The sequence below is a fragment of the Microcaecilia unicolor genome, chromosome 9, assembly GCF_901765095.1.
Source record: "Microcaecilia unicolor chromosome 9, aMicUni1.1, whole genome shotgun sequence".
NCBI classification, from domain to species: Eukaryota; Metazoa; Chordata; class Amphibia; order Gymnophiona; family Siphonopidae; genus Microcaecilia; species Microcaecilia unicolor.
In genome coordinates this window covers 109642999-109656139 of record NC_044039.1, presented here as the reverse complement: position 1 = coordinate 109656139, position 13141 = coordinate 109642999, and the positions used below count along the sequence as shown (strand labels likewise).

Sequence of the window (13141 nt, the reverse complement as noted above, 5' to 3'; positions counted from 1 at the left end):
CTCAGTCTTCTAGTTCTTTTTTTTTTACAGCTTACTAGATAAAACCAGGTGCTAGTCTGATTCTATCATCACAGTCTTTATAGATTAATATTTCAGAAAAGTACATGCAGCCACCTTGGGGGTGGATGGTCTGGCACATGGGCTGCATGAGAGCTCCAATGGAAAAGAAATATTGTTCATGCTAGTATTGTTGCGTAGTGTCATTAGGGTAAACAGAGGTACAACTTGTCCAGAGTCAAAAAGAGAAGCAGCGGTAGAGGGGATTTCAAAGTTAAACTACAGTTTGAGAGAATTCACTTTACCATGTAGTTGAACTCAGGAAAAGTCTGGAGACTGTTTACTTTCAACAACTGTGCAAAAAAAAAGTCACAAGAAAATAATTCACCTCTGAGCATGTATGGCTTCTTTTCTTTTCTGATTCCTTCTCTGGCTCTACTTAGAATCTGTCCTGTAATCTCCTCAGGCCTCTTCCTCACCCTTTTTTGTTATATTTTGAAAACCGCTTTTATGCCTATGTTCCAGGCCCTAGTGGTATATCAAGCCTGTATAAATAAATACTGTTTTATCTTTCCAAAAAATATTATTTTAAATGTGGCCATCTGTATCTTTTTGATTTCTAGTATTTAAAAATGGAAAATAATTTATTAGGATTTATTTACCTCCTTTTTGAAGGAATTCACTCAAGGTGGTGTACAGTAAGAATAGATCAAACATGAGCAATAGGCAGTTACAGCAGTAAAAATATTTAACTAACAATACAATGTCAACACAATACGTAATATGTAATAGAACATTATAATTGATAGTGAAGGGTAAGGCAAAGTTTTAACATATAGATGGGTAAGAAAGTAGGAAGAGTTAGAAAGTAAGGTGACTGATTTGAAGAAAGTTGCACATGAGGTCAGAGAGATGGTTAAATATTATCTCAGTTTGAGTAGGAGTGGATAAACATGCCCCCGCTGCAGTATGTGCAGTCCGAGTCACTCCTTGTGCTTCAGATGGCAGTAATTCAGTGGCTCAAAAGGACCTTTCATCAGCTGCACATGCGGATGATGTGCAGCTACTCATACCCATTGAACCTGACTTACCTAAAGCCTTGAATAAACTGATTGCCTGTCTAACATCAATCAAGAATGGGCTAAACACAACAAACTTTGCCTGAACCCAAGTAAAACTGAGCATCTCTGGGTCCCTAACACAAGTGGATACATACCTGACATCAAAATCCCTTTTGGGAAGTACGAATTCCCCCTCAAATCACAAGTCAAGAACCTTGGAATACAGTCATATTCAACACTTACTTTGAATCCCCAAATCCAGGCAACCTTCAAGGGCTACTTCTACTACTTGTGACAGCTATGCTGCCTCTCTCCTTACATCAGTAAGGTAACTCTTATTCCAGTTGTGCATGCCATGATAACATCGACTGGATTACTGCAGTGCACTATACAATGATCTGACTACAAAGGGCCTGTATCAGCTCCAGTTGATTCAGAATGCAGCAGCAAGACTCATAGAAGGTTGTAAGCGACATGACCACATCACACCATTTTTGCAAAAACGTAATTGGCTACCAGTACAATACAGGGTAAAATTTAAGACTCATCTTCGGGAAACCAAAATACGAAAGTGCGAAACCCTTACGAGAGAAGCTACACTGGCTCCCACTCAAGGAACGAATCACTTTTAAATTATGCACACTAGTTCACAAAATTATTCATGGTGAAGCCCCAACCTACATGTCTGACTTAATAGACTTACCACCCAGAAACGCTAAAAGATCATCCCGAACTTTCCTTAACCTCCACTTCCCAAATTGCAAAGGCATAAAATACAAAGTGCTACATGCATCAACCTTCTCTTATAAGAGCACGCAATTCTGGAATAAACTACCACGTAACCTGAAGACGACTTATGAGGTGACCAACTTCCACAAGTCATTGAAGACTTATCTCTTCAAAAAAATCTATCGAAAGGATTAAAACACATTAAGTCCATGCACACTGTTAGTACTGCATCAATACATACTCATTTATACTCTCATCCCCCGAAATTTTAACACACTCAAACCTTAATCTACAGGTAAAAATGTTATAACCAAGCGTTCTTTAGCTATTGTTCTGTAATCCTATCAGTATCCGTTGTTTCTTCACTATTCCATTGTTCTATTCCCCTTGCGATACGTAGACTTTATTTTTACTTTACTCTTCACAATGTAACCAAAATCGAGTTGTAACAAATTGTACTTCCATCAATACAATGTATTGTAAGCCACACTGAGCCTGCAAATAGGTGGGAAAATGTGGGATACAAATGCAATAAATAAATAAATAAAATATGTCTGATCTTCAAGGCCCTGAAAGGAAATGGCCCTGAGTACCTGAAAAATAGGATGATCCTCCACACCCCACCAAGGACACTAAGGTCCTCCCAAGGACTTTCACTAACCACACCCTCTCCAAAAGACATTACACGATGTGATACCCGCCTGTGAGTCTTCTCCGGAGTAGCCCCCACACTCTGGAATGCACTGCTTGAAAGGCTTCACTTAACATAAGACTATCTCTATTTCAGGAAGCAGGTGAAACCTTGGCTCTTCAACCAGGCCTTTAATGGAAGAAGTAACTAACTTGCTAGTCTCACTCACACACACGAGTGAATCGGGCTGCATAAACTGCAGCAGGGCATGTTTATCTACTCCTACCCTAGCAGAGATTATATTTAACCATCTCTCCGACCCTATGTGCAACTTTCTTCAAATCAGTCACCTTACTTTCTAACTCTTCCTACTATCTTACCTATCTATATGTTACATCTTTGCTTTACCCTTCACTATCAATTATAATGCTCTATTAATTACGTATTTTGTTGACATTGTAAGTAGTATCTATTATATTGTACAATCAGGGACTCAAATATACTACCGGAGCCTTCGTGTTATAAATTACAAATTTGCTCCAGACTGTTGAAATACAAAACTCTTTATTGAACACATGCGCTTCAAAACCTGCTCATGTGCATTTTAAAATCTGTAAATACACACACAACTCTCTTCTGTCTTTCATACCCATTCACTCCTGTAGCGTGTCTGCTTAGTGACTCTATAAGCGTTTAAAGTTTTATACAACTTGCTGTTTTGAATATTATTGCACTGCACATTATATTTCACATTTTACATTCCTCAAATAAATATCACAGTGTTACACAAAATTAAAGGCAAACATTCTTTGTAATTCTGCTGTCTTTGATCTTCCAGTTTCCCTTTCTTACAATGTCTATTTTGAGGGTTTGCAAAAAGTCTCCAGTGCTTTCCTCAATAAGTAAATGAGTCTGCTTTCAATACTCTTCAGGCACTACGTTGGAGGAATGAGTTACTCATGGTAAAATTTGCTGTGGTCCTTAACCAAACGTCGGTTCCTCTATGCAGGACCGCATTTCGTTTTCTTCCTCAGGAGGAACCACCATATCATTTAAGCTGATCTGCTTGGCAGCCTGCCAGCATGAACCCTTCTCAGGTCAGAAATCAACTGCCGTGGCTCTGAATGTGAAGAGCCACGGCAGTTGATTTCTGACCTGAGAAGGGTTCATGCTGGCAGGCTGCCAAGCAGATCAGCTTAAATGATATGGTGGTTCCTCCTGAGGAAGAAAACGAAATGCGGTCCTGCATAGAGGAACCGACGTTTGGTTAAGGACCACAGCAAATTTTACCATGAGTAACTCATTCCTCCAACGTAGTGCCTGAAGAGTATTGAAAGCAGACTCATTTACTTATTGAGGAAAGCACTGGAGACTTTTTGCAAACCCTCAAAATAGACATTGTAAGAAAGGGAAACTGGAAGATCAAAGACAGCAGAATTACAAAGAATGTTTGCCTTTAATTTTGTGTAACACTGTGATATTTATTTGAGGAATGTAAAATGTGAAATATAATGTGCAGTGCAATAATATTCAAAACAGCAAGTTGTATAAAACTTTAAATGCTTATAGAGTCACTAAGCAGACACGCTACAGGAGTGAATGGGTATGAAAGACAGAAGAGAGTTGTGTGTGTATTTACAGATTTTAAAATGCACATGAGCAGGTTTTGAAGCGCATGTGTTCAATAAAGAGTTTTGTATTTCAACAGTCTGGAGCAAATTTGTAAATTGTAAGTAGTATACCATACTTTGCATTGTTATTGGAATATTTTTACTGCTGTAATTGCCTATTCCATATCATCAAGCTGATCAATCCATAGACTGGTGGGTTGTGTCCATCTACCAGCAAGTGGAGATAGAGAGCAAACTTTTGCCTCCCTATATGTGGTCATGTGCTGCCGGAAACTCCCCAGTATGTTCTCTATCTCAGCAGGTGGTGGTCACACACAGCAGCAGCTCTGGCTAGGCCTCCAAGCCTAATCCTTAGGTTTTGTTGAGGCCTGGGGTTGAGGGCTCTTTTGAGCAAGTGCAAACCTGGTGGTGCCAGGTCCCTCCTTTTCTCCCCCCTCCCGCTGGCTCCGTTTAAAAAAAAAAAAAAAAAAAAATTTTAAACGTCTTTAAAGGCGTTTAATTCGACGTTTCTTTAAACGTTCATTGCACCCAAGACAGAAGATTGGAGGCGGCCTTAAGGTCGTCCTTTGAGGCAGCTGCTTTAAGTTTGCAGGCCTCAGTTTGCGGCTCCTATGTGGCCAGGGCGTGCCTGACTAGGGTGCAGCGGGCTTCCCCCTCGGATCTTTCCTTGAGGGCTGATTGGCCGGCCCTGGAATCGGGCTTAGCCTATTTGGCAGCCTTGCTGTATGATGTCTTGAGAGCCTCAGCTAAAGGCATGGCTCAGACAGTCTCTGCGCGGCGGTGGCTTTGGCTGAAACATTGGTCTGCTGACCACGCCTCTAAATCCCGCCTGGCTAGATTGCCTTTTAAAGGCAAGCTGCTCTTTGGGGTCGAGCTGGACAAAATCGTGACCGATCAAAAAACGGCACGTCTAAGGGCAAGAAATTACCAGAGGTCAGGGCTCGGGTTAGTACTCGTCCCGGTACCTCCAGAGGACGGTTGCTGGAAGCCCGTCGGTACCGCCCGGACAAGTCGGGTTCCTCTGCCCCCTCTTCCTTCAAGAGGAATTCTCCCCCAAGCAGCATTCCTTTCGCAGAGACCGCCGTCCCGGAGGTGCTCCCTCCGGTCCTCCCCCAGGGTCTCGTACCCAATGACGGGGCCTTGGTCCACGCCCCAGTGCAGATTGGAGGACGGCTGTCCTCGTTTCTGGGCGAGTGGACCACTATAACTTCAGACGCGTGGGTGCTGGAAGTCATCAGAGACGGCTACAAGCTAGAGTTCTGCCAACCCTTAAGAGACGGGTTTGTACTCTCTCCCTGCAAGTCTCCGGTCAAGCTGTGGCAGTGCAGCAGACCTTGGACAACCTGATCCGCCTGGGTGCGGTCGTTCCGGTGCCAAAAAATCAGATTGGCAAGGGACGTTACTCCATTTTCTTTGTGGTTCCAAAGAAAGGAGGTTCTGTCCGGCCTATCCTCGACCTCAAAGGGGTCAATCGGGCCTGGAAAGTGAGGCACTTTCGCATGGAGACTCTCCGCTCTGTTATAGCGGCAGTGAAGGCAGGAGAGTTCTTGGCTTCCTTGGACATCAAGGAAGCGTACCTGCTTATTCCCATCTGGCCTCCTCTCCAACGCTTTCTGCGTTTTACAGTCCTGAGACGACACTTCCAGTTCAGAGCCCTCCCTTTCGGGTTGGCTACTGCTCCGCGGACCTTTTCCAAAGTAATGGGGGTCATAGCGGCCTTCCTGCTAAAGGAAGGAGTACAAGTCCATCCTTATCTGGACGACTGGTTGATCCGAGCCCCCTCTTATGCAGAGTGCGGCAAAGCTATGGACCGGGTAGTTGCTCTTGTGAGCTCCCTGGGATGGATCATCAACTGGAAGAAGAGCCAGCTGCGCCCGACTCAGTCCCTGGAGTATCTGGGAGTTCGATTCGACACCCAAGTGGGCAGAGTGTTCCTGCCAGACAATCGGATTGTCAAGCTTCAGGCTCAGGTGGACTAGTTCCTAGTAGCCTCTCCTATTCGGGCTTGGGACTACGTGCAGCTGTTGGGCTCTATGACGGCCACGATGGAAGTAGTGCCCTGGGCCAGGGCTCATATGAGACCACTACAGCTATCTCTGCTGCTGCGCTGGACTCCGATGTCGGAGGATTATGCTGTGCGCCTTCCCGTGGACCCAGCAGTGCGCAAGGCGCTGAGCTGGTGGACGCAGACAGACAAGTTGTCTGCAGGATTGCCTCTGGTGACCCCGGAGTGGATTGTCGTCACGACAGACGCCTCTTTGATGGGCTGGGGAGCCCACTGCTTGGGAAGGACAGCGCAGGGGCTCTAGTCTCCTGCAGAGGCAAGTGGTCTATCAACCTCCTGGAACTCAGAGCCATTCGGTTGGTGTTATTGGAGTTCATCCCGGTACTGGTGTTGTAGCCTGTACGGGTCCTGTCGGACAATGCCACGGCTGTGGCCTATATCAACCGCCAGGGAGGTACCAAGAGCGCCCCTCTAGCCAAGGAGGCTATGAGTCTTTGCCAGTGGGCGGAAGCGAACCTGGAGCAGCTTTCAGCGGCCCACATTGCCGGAGTCATGAATGTCAAGGCGGACTTTCTCAGTCGCCATACCTTGGAGCCCGGAGAGTGGCAACGATCTGCTCAGGCGTTCTTGGACATCACGAAGCGCTGGGGCCAGCCGAGCCTAGATCTGATGGCGTCATCGGCCAATTGCCAAGTGCCGCGCTTTTTCAGCAGAGGACGGGACCCTCGATCCCTGGGAGTAGATGCTCTTCTCCAACAGTGGCCGACACAAGAGCTCCTCTATGTGTTCCCGCCCTGGCCCATGTTGGGCAGGGTGCTAGACCGGGTGGCAAAGCATCCCGGCAGGGTAATCCTGGTGGGTCCGGATTGGCCCAGACGTCCCTGGTATGCGGACTTGATCAGGCTCTCAGTCGACGATCCTCTGCGGCTGTCAGTGGAGCAGGGCCTGTTACATCAGGGTCCCGTGGTGATGGAGGATCCCTCTCCCTTTGGTCTTACGGCCTGGCTATTGAGCGGCAGCGTCTGAGGAAGAAGGGCTTCTCAGACAAGGTCATCGCCACTATGCTGAGAGCGAGGAAGCGCTCTACTTCTACTGCTTACGCCAGGGTTTGGCGTATCTTTGCAGCATGGTGTGAAGCAGGCTCACTTTCTCCCTTCACTGCTCCAATTTCTTCAGTGCTGGCGTTCCTGCAAGAAGGGCTGGAGAAAGGCCTGTCGCTCAGTTCCCTTAAAGTCCAGGTAGCGGCTCTGGCTTGCTTCAGGGACCGCCTGAAGGGTGCTTCCCTGGCTTCGCAGCCAGATGTGGTGCGCTTTCTCAAGGGAGTTAATCACCTGCGCCCTCCTCTGCACTCAGTGGTGCCTGCGTGGAATCTCAACCTGGTGCTAAGAGCATTGCAGAAGCCGCCTTTTGAACCCTTGTCGAGGGCATCTCTGAAAGACCTGACGTTGAAAGCAGTCTTTTTGGTGGCTATCACTTCAGCCAGAAGAGTTTCCGAGCTCCAGGCGCTCTCATGTCGATAGCCTTTTCTGCAGTTCACTGAGGCAGGAGTGACTATTCGCACAGTGCCTTCCTTCCTGCCCAAGATTGTTTCTCGCTTCCATGTGAATCAGCAGCTCTGTCTCCCTTCCTTTCGTAGGGAGGACTACCCAGAGGAGTACTCCGCTCTTGAATATCTGGATGTGAGACGAGTCATCATCAGATACTTGGAAGTGACCAATGATTTCCGGAAATCGGATCATCTGTTTGTCCTGTTTGCAGGTCCTCGTAAGGGTCTGCAGGCTGCTAAGCCTACAGTGGCAAGATGGGTCAAGGAAGCCATTGCAGCGGCTTATGTGGCCGCGGGGAAGGTGCCGCCTATCCAGCTGAAGGCTCACTCCACGAGAGCTCAGGCGGCCTCGTTGGCAGAGGCCGGATCCGTCTCCTTGGAAGAGATATGCAAGGCGGCAACGGGGGCTTCGGCTCATACATTCTCCAAGCATTACCGTTTGACTGTGGCTGCACGGGCGGAGGCCCGGTTTGGAGCTTCAGTGTTGAGGTCAGGGATTTCTATGTCCCGCCCTGGGTGAGTACTGCTTCGGTACATCCCACCAGTCTATGGATTGATCAGCTTGATGATATGGAAGGTAAAATTATGTATAATCATACCTGATAATTTTCTTTCCATTAATCATAGCTGATCAATCCATAGCCCCTCCCAGATATCTGTACTGTTTATATTCTGGTTGAATTTTAGGTTCAAGTTTAGCCTTCAGTTACTTCAGGAGGACTTCGTGTTCAAGTTCTTCTTTCACTTGGATTCTTCAAGAGTTGAGACGAGTTTGTGTTACAGTGAGCTGCTGCATTCCTCTCCCCTCCGTTTTACGGGGCTGGATTGAGACATAAATTCTGCCGGCACTCCCTCCCGCTTCGTGCGGCTGTAGGGCAGCTTTGTACCCCTCCCGCTTCGGCGGTGTTAGGGTCAGTCAGCTCCTCCCGCGGTTGCGGTTGCAGGATAAGCCAGATCCCCCCGCATCGGCGGGTGTGGTGTCCCTCCCCCGCTCCGCGGGGATGAGCTGGACGGATTCCCCTCCCCCACTTGTGTGGGGATGAGCTGGGTTAATTCCCCTCCCCCGTTTCGGCGGTGGTGAGCTGGGCAGAGTGTCCCTTCGTGGGTGTAATTCTCTAAGTGCTGAGTCCTGCGGATGGAGCTTTGATATCGACATACTGAGGAGTTTCCGGCAGCACATGACCACATATAGGGAGGCAAAAGTTTGCTCTCTATCTCCACCTGCTGGTAGATGGACACAACCCACCAGTCTATGGATTGATCAGCTATGATTAATGGAAAGAAAATTATCAGGTATGATTATACATAATTTTACCTTGCACATAAATAAATAAATAGTTAGTTCTTCCATTAAAGGCCTGGTTTAAGAGCCAAGCCTTCACCTGCTTCCTGAAGTAAAGATAGTCTTGTGTTTAGTGGAGCCTTTCAGGCAGTACATTCCAGAGTGTGGAGGCTACTCCGGAGAAGGCTCGCTTGCGGGTGTCACATCGTGTAATGTCTTTTGGAGATGGTGTGGTTAATGAAAGTCCTTGGGAGGACCTTAGTATCCTTGGCGGTGTGTGGAGGATCATCGGATACTCAGGGCCATTTCCTTTCAGGGCCTTGAAGATCAGACATAGAGTTTTAAATTTAGCCCTGTATTGTACTGGTAGCCAATTATGTTTTTGCAAAAATGGTGTCTGTCTCTTTCTAAACTAGAGAATCATGGTATAATAAACTTTTTTTTTAACGCCTGAAAGAGATATCAATATGATCTTGAATCTTACCTTCAAAAATACCTTGTATAGGCTATACAGTGGTCCAGTGTTAGGCATCACAACTTGCAAAGAATTCTGGTTTGATTTATCAGGACAAGCCCAGCTACTAGAGCTGTGCAGGTTGCAATAGCCAATGTTCTTGATGAGAGGCGACTACTGGTCTGTAGAGTGATACAAAGCACCTAGCCATGAGATATCCCCTACCCTCATTTTATCATCATAGACCCTCATATTTTGTCATTTGTCCAGAAATACCCCTTCATTCACCTTGAGTTCCTATAGCAATAAAACGATTCATTCCCTGACAGTGATTGTAAGAAATAACGACTTCCTTTCTTTTCAAACAGGTTTATTAATTAGTAAAGGCATTCCTTTATACAGTATCACATTGACAGCTAGACTTGGCATGTACTTCTGACCTTAAATGGAAAGGATGCCTTCTCTGGTTTCTGAAGCGTTTAGTTACCCTTCTATTCTACCTTTACAGGTAATCTTGTGCATGTGATGCTTAAACATTTCCTCATGAATGAGTCTTTCTCCTGTCCCTTAAAAAAAGAGGGCAAAGATTGGGGGGTGGTAGGCAAGAGCTACTGGTCCAAAAATATGTAGTAGTGACCCTGAAATGTATTCTCCAGAGCTTCTTATTGGGAGTAGAGAAATAGCTTTCATTATCTTTCTCTTCTGAAAATGCAAAGGGTGGTCATTATAAACATTGCAAATAATTTTTGATTGTTTGGGACTGTTTCAGGTTTCAAATTTATTATTTATAATCTGCCCTTATCCAGAGCAGAGAACAAGCAAAACTGTTATATACAATCCCTTTGTTCTCGTGTTCGGTGTCATATATTGAATGCCATGGGGGGGTTTCCCTAGATATATGTGAACTGGTGTTTGGATTCTGAGTATCTATGATTTTGTTGTTTCTTTTGGTTCCTGGGGTGGGGGTGGGGGGGTTTGAGATGGAAGGGAGGGAGTGGATTAAGAGTGGAATCTAGTGGAGGAGTGGCCTAGTGGTTAGGGTGGTGGACTTTGGTCCTGATGAACTGAGTTCGATTCCGACTTCAGGCACAGGCAGCTCCTTGTGACTCTGGGCAAGTCACTTAACCCTCCATTGCCCCATGTAAGCCGCATTGAGCCTGCCATGAGTGGGAAAGCGCGGGGTACAAATGTAACAAAAAAAATTATATATTTTATTTTGGGTTTTGTGAGGCAGGGGTAGAGGGGGGAAAGGTTATATTGTTCCAATTTGTGGATGGATGATAGTACATAAGTATTGCCATACTGTGACAGACCCAAAGGTCCATCAAGCCCAGCATCCTGTTTCCAACAGTGGCCAATCCAAGTCACAAATACCTGAGATCCCAAAAAGGTACAAAACATTTTATGCCGCTTATCCCAGAAATAAGCAGTGGATTTTCCCCAAGTCCATTTTAATAATGGTCTATGGACTTTTCCTTTAGGAAGCTGGCCAAACCTTTTTTTAAACCCCGATAAGCTAACCGCCTTTACCACATTCTCTGGCAACGAATTCCAGAGTTTAATTACACATTGTGAAGAAAACTTTTATCCAATTTGTTATAAAGTTACTACTTTGTAGCTTCATCATGTGCTTCCTAGTCCTAGTATTTCTGGAAAGAGTAAACAGATGCTTCACGTCTACCTGTACCACTCCACTCTACTCATTATTGTATAGACCTCTATCATATCTCCCCTCCGCCATCTTTTCTCTAAGCTGAAGAGCCCTAGCTGCTTTAGCCTTTCTTCATAGGGAAGTCGTCCCATCTCCTTTATCATTTTCATCGCCCTTCCCTGCACCTTTTCTAATTCCAGTATATCTTTTTTGAGAGGATTGTGAAAAATTACAAGAGGACCTTAGAAGACTGGGAGATTGGGCGTCTAAATAGCAGATGACGTTTAATGTGAGCAAGTGCAAAGTGATGCACGTGGGAAAGAGGAATCCGAATTATAGCTACATAATGCAAGGTTCCACATTAGGAGTCACCGACCAAGAAAGGGATCTAGGTGCCATTGTTGATGATACATTGAAACATTCTGCTCAGTTTGCTGTGGTGGCTAAGAAAGCAAATAGAATGTTAGGTATTATTAGGAAAGGAATAAAAAACAAAAATGAGAACGTTATAATGCCTTTGTATTACTCCATGGTGCGACTGCACCTTGAATATTGTGTTCAATTCTAGTCGCTACATCTCAAAAATATATACTCAAGAAGATAGGGGTTATAAGAGTATGGATCGTACTGTCATCCTGACTCATTGTATGAAAGTTTCTTTGGTTGGGAGGGTTGGGGATTGGGAAGTTTATGTTGAAAAAAGCAAACTTGACTCTTGTATTGATTAATGTTTACATTTTATTTCAATAAAACTAATTTGGATAAAGAGAGGGCAAAGGCAAACTCAGAGAGAACTTTTAGGAGAAACAATATGGACAGGAACTGTCTTTTATATGTGTCTGTAAAATGCTGCATGTACTCATGCAAATGGGCCACTGTATCTCTTGGTTCCTCATCAGTCTGTGCGGCGAACAGATAATGGTGCTGACTCTACATACAGTCTGCTAACTACTGCCAGCTTTATCAATACCGGTGATATGCAACTGCTGCCTTTATAGCTATGTGGTTTTATTTAGGTCAACTGTTTTGCTATCCAGATAGTGCTTCTGAAAATTCAGGTAGGGTCTTAGCCGTACAGTGGCAGCCACGCTACAGAGGAGTCCTTTTGAATTTTTGGCCCTATGTATATTTAATAGTAGTAGTGATAGTAGGAGCCTCAGTTCTCTTAAATTTGAAGGTTGTTGCTTCCTGCCCTCCTGTTGTCTGGCTATCTCACATCTGATAACTGGGAAAGCCCCATTTTGGCAACTAGCAAGGGGTGTCACCCTTTCTGTCTAAGAGCTGGGTGTCTTCTTTCATAGCTGCCTGCCGCTGAGGGAGTTCAAGAAAAGAGAAAATAGGCTGTAGGGACCCATAAGAGGCACAGCCTGGCAAGTGGTCTTAAGAATAAGACAGACAGTTGCTATTTTCCAAGGCTCAGGAACTGAACCTGAAGGTAAGCTATGATTACTAATACAAAGTACTAAAGTCAATAATTCCTGTGCATCTAATTTTACCCACACACCAAATCATCCAAGGATACAAGAGAAACACGGGTTTTAGACTTGAGGACATTTTGCAAACAGTTTAAGCAATGACTCTAAATAAGCCTCATGTTTAGGACGACCAAGCACTATAGCAGAAATGGAAACAAAAGCAGAAAGTTCCAGTTCAGAGAACAAAGGAGCAACAGCAGCTGTAGTGTACATGAAACACAGCCAACAGTAAAAGAAGAGGCATGCTGCCAAAGAGGGACACAGAACCAAACAGGAAGGCATTAATGACCCATGTACAGATTAACAAAGCAGCAAAAATCCCTAACAGAGACAGCAAACAATGCAATCAATTCCTTACAAAGGACAGAAAAGTCAGAAACATGATGAGAACCCCTATGTATGTAGGTATTTCTATGTCTAGTCTTGTTTGCTCAGGCCTATGAAAGTGCCTAATTGACCCTCAGGCTGCACCAATGAAAGGAGTAATGCCAAAAATGGAAATGTATTTATTATAGATATAAAAATAATAATATGGCAAAATGCAAAGCAAGTTACAAAAATAGATTTGTACTACAAAAATCCTGATTATCAATAGATATATAAAGATATATGATTACACCACTAATGTATCCTAAGGAGATTATGAGAAATTATAACTATAATATATCCTGAAATTACA

The 13141-nt window shown here is 44.9% G+C and overlaps 1 protein-coding gene across 1 annotated transcript in view; it reads left to right on the top strand.

Moving 5' to 3' along the window:
- PRORP (protein only RNase P catalytic subunit) overlaps positions 1-12347 on the top strand; it is a 193907-nt gene extending 181560 nt beyond the window's left edge. Inside the window, exon 9 of the transcript XR_003943280.1 lies at positions 12289-12347. The gene's annotated coding sequence lies outside the window, so the exon portion shown is untranslated. The remainder of the gene's footprint in view (positions 1-12288) is intronic.
- The last annotated feature ends 794 nt before the right edge of the window (positions 12348-13141 follow it).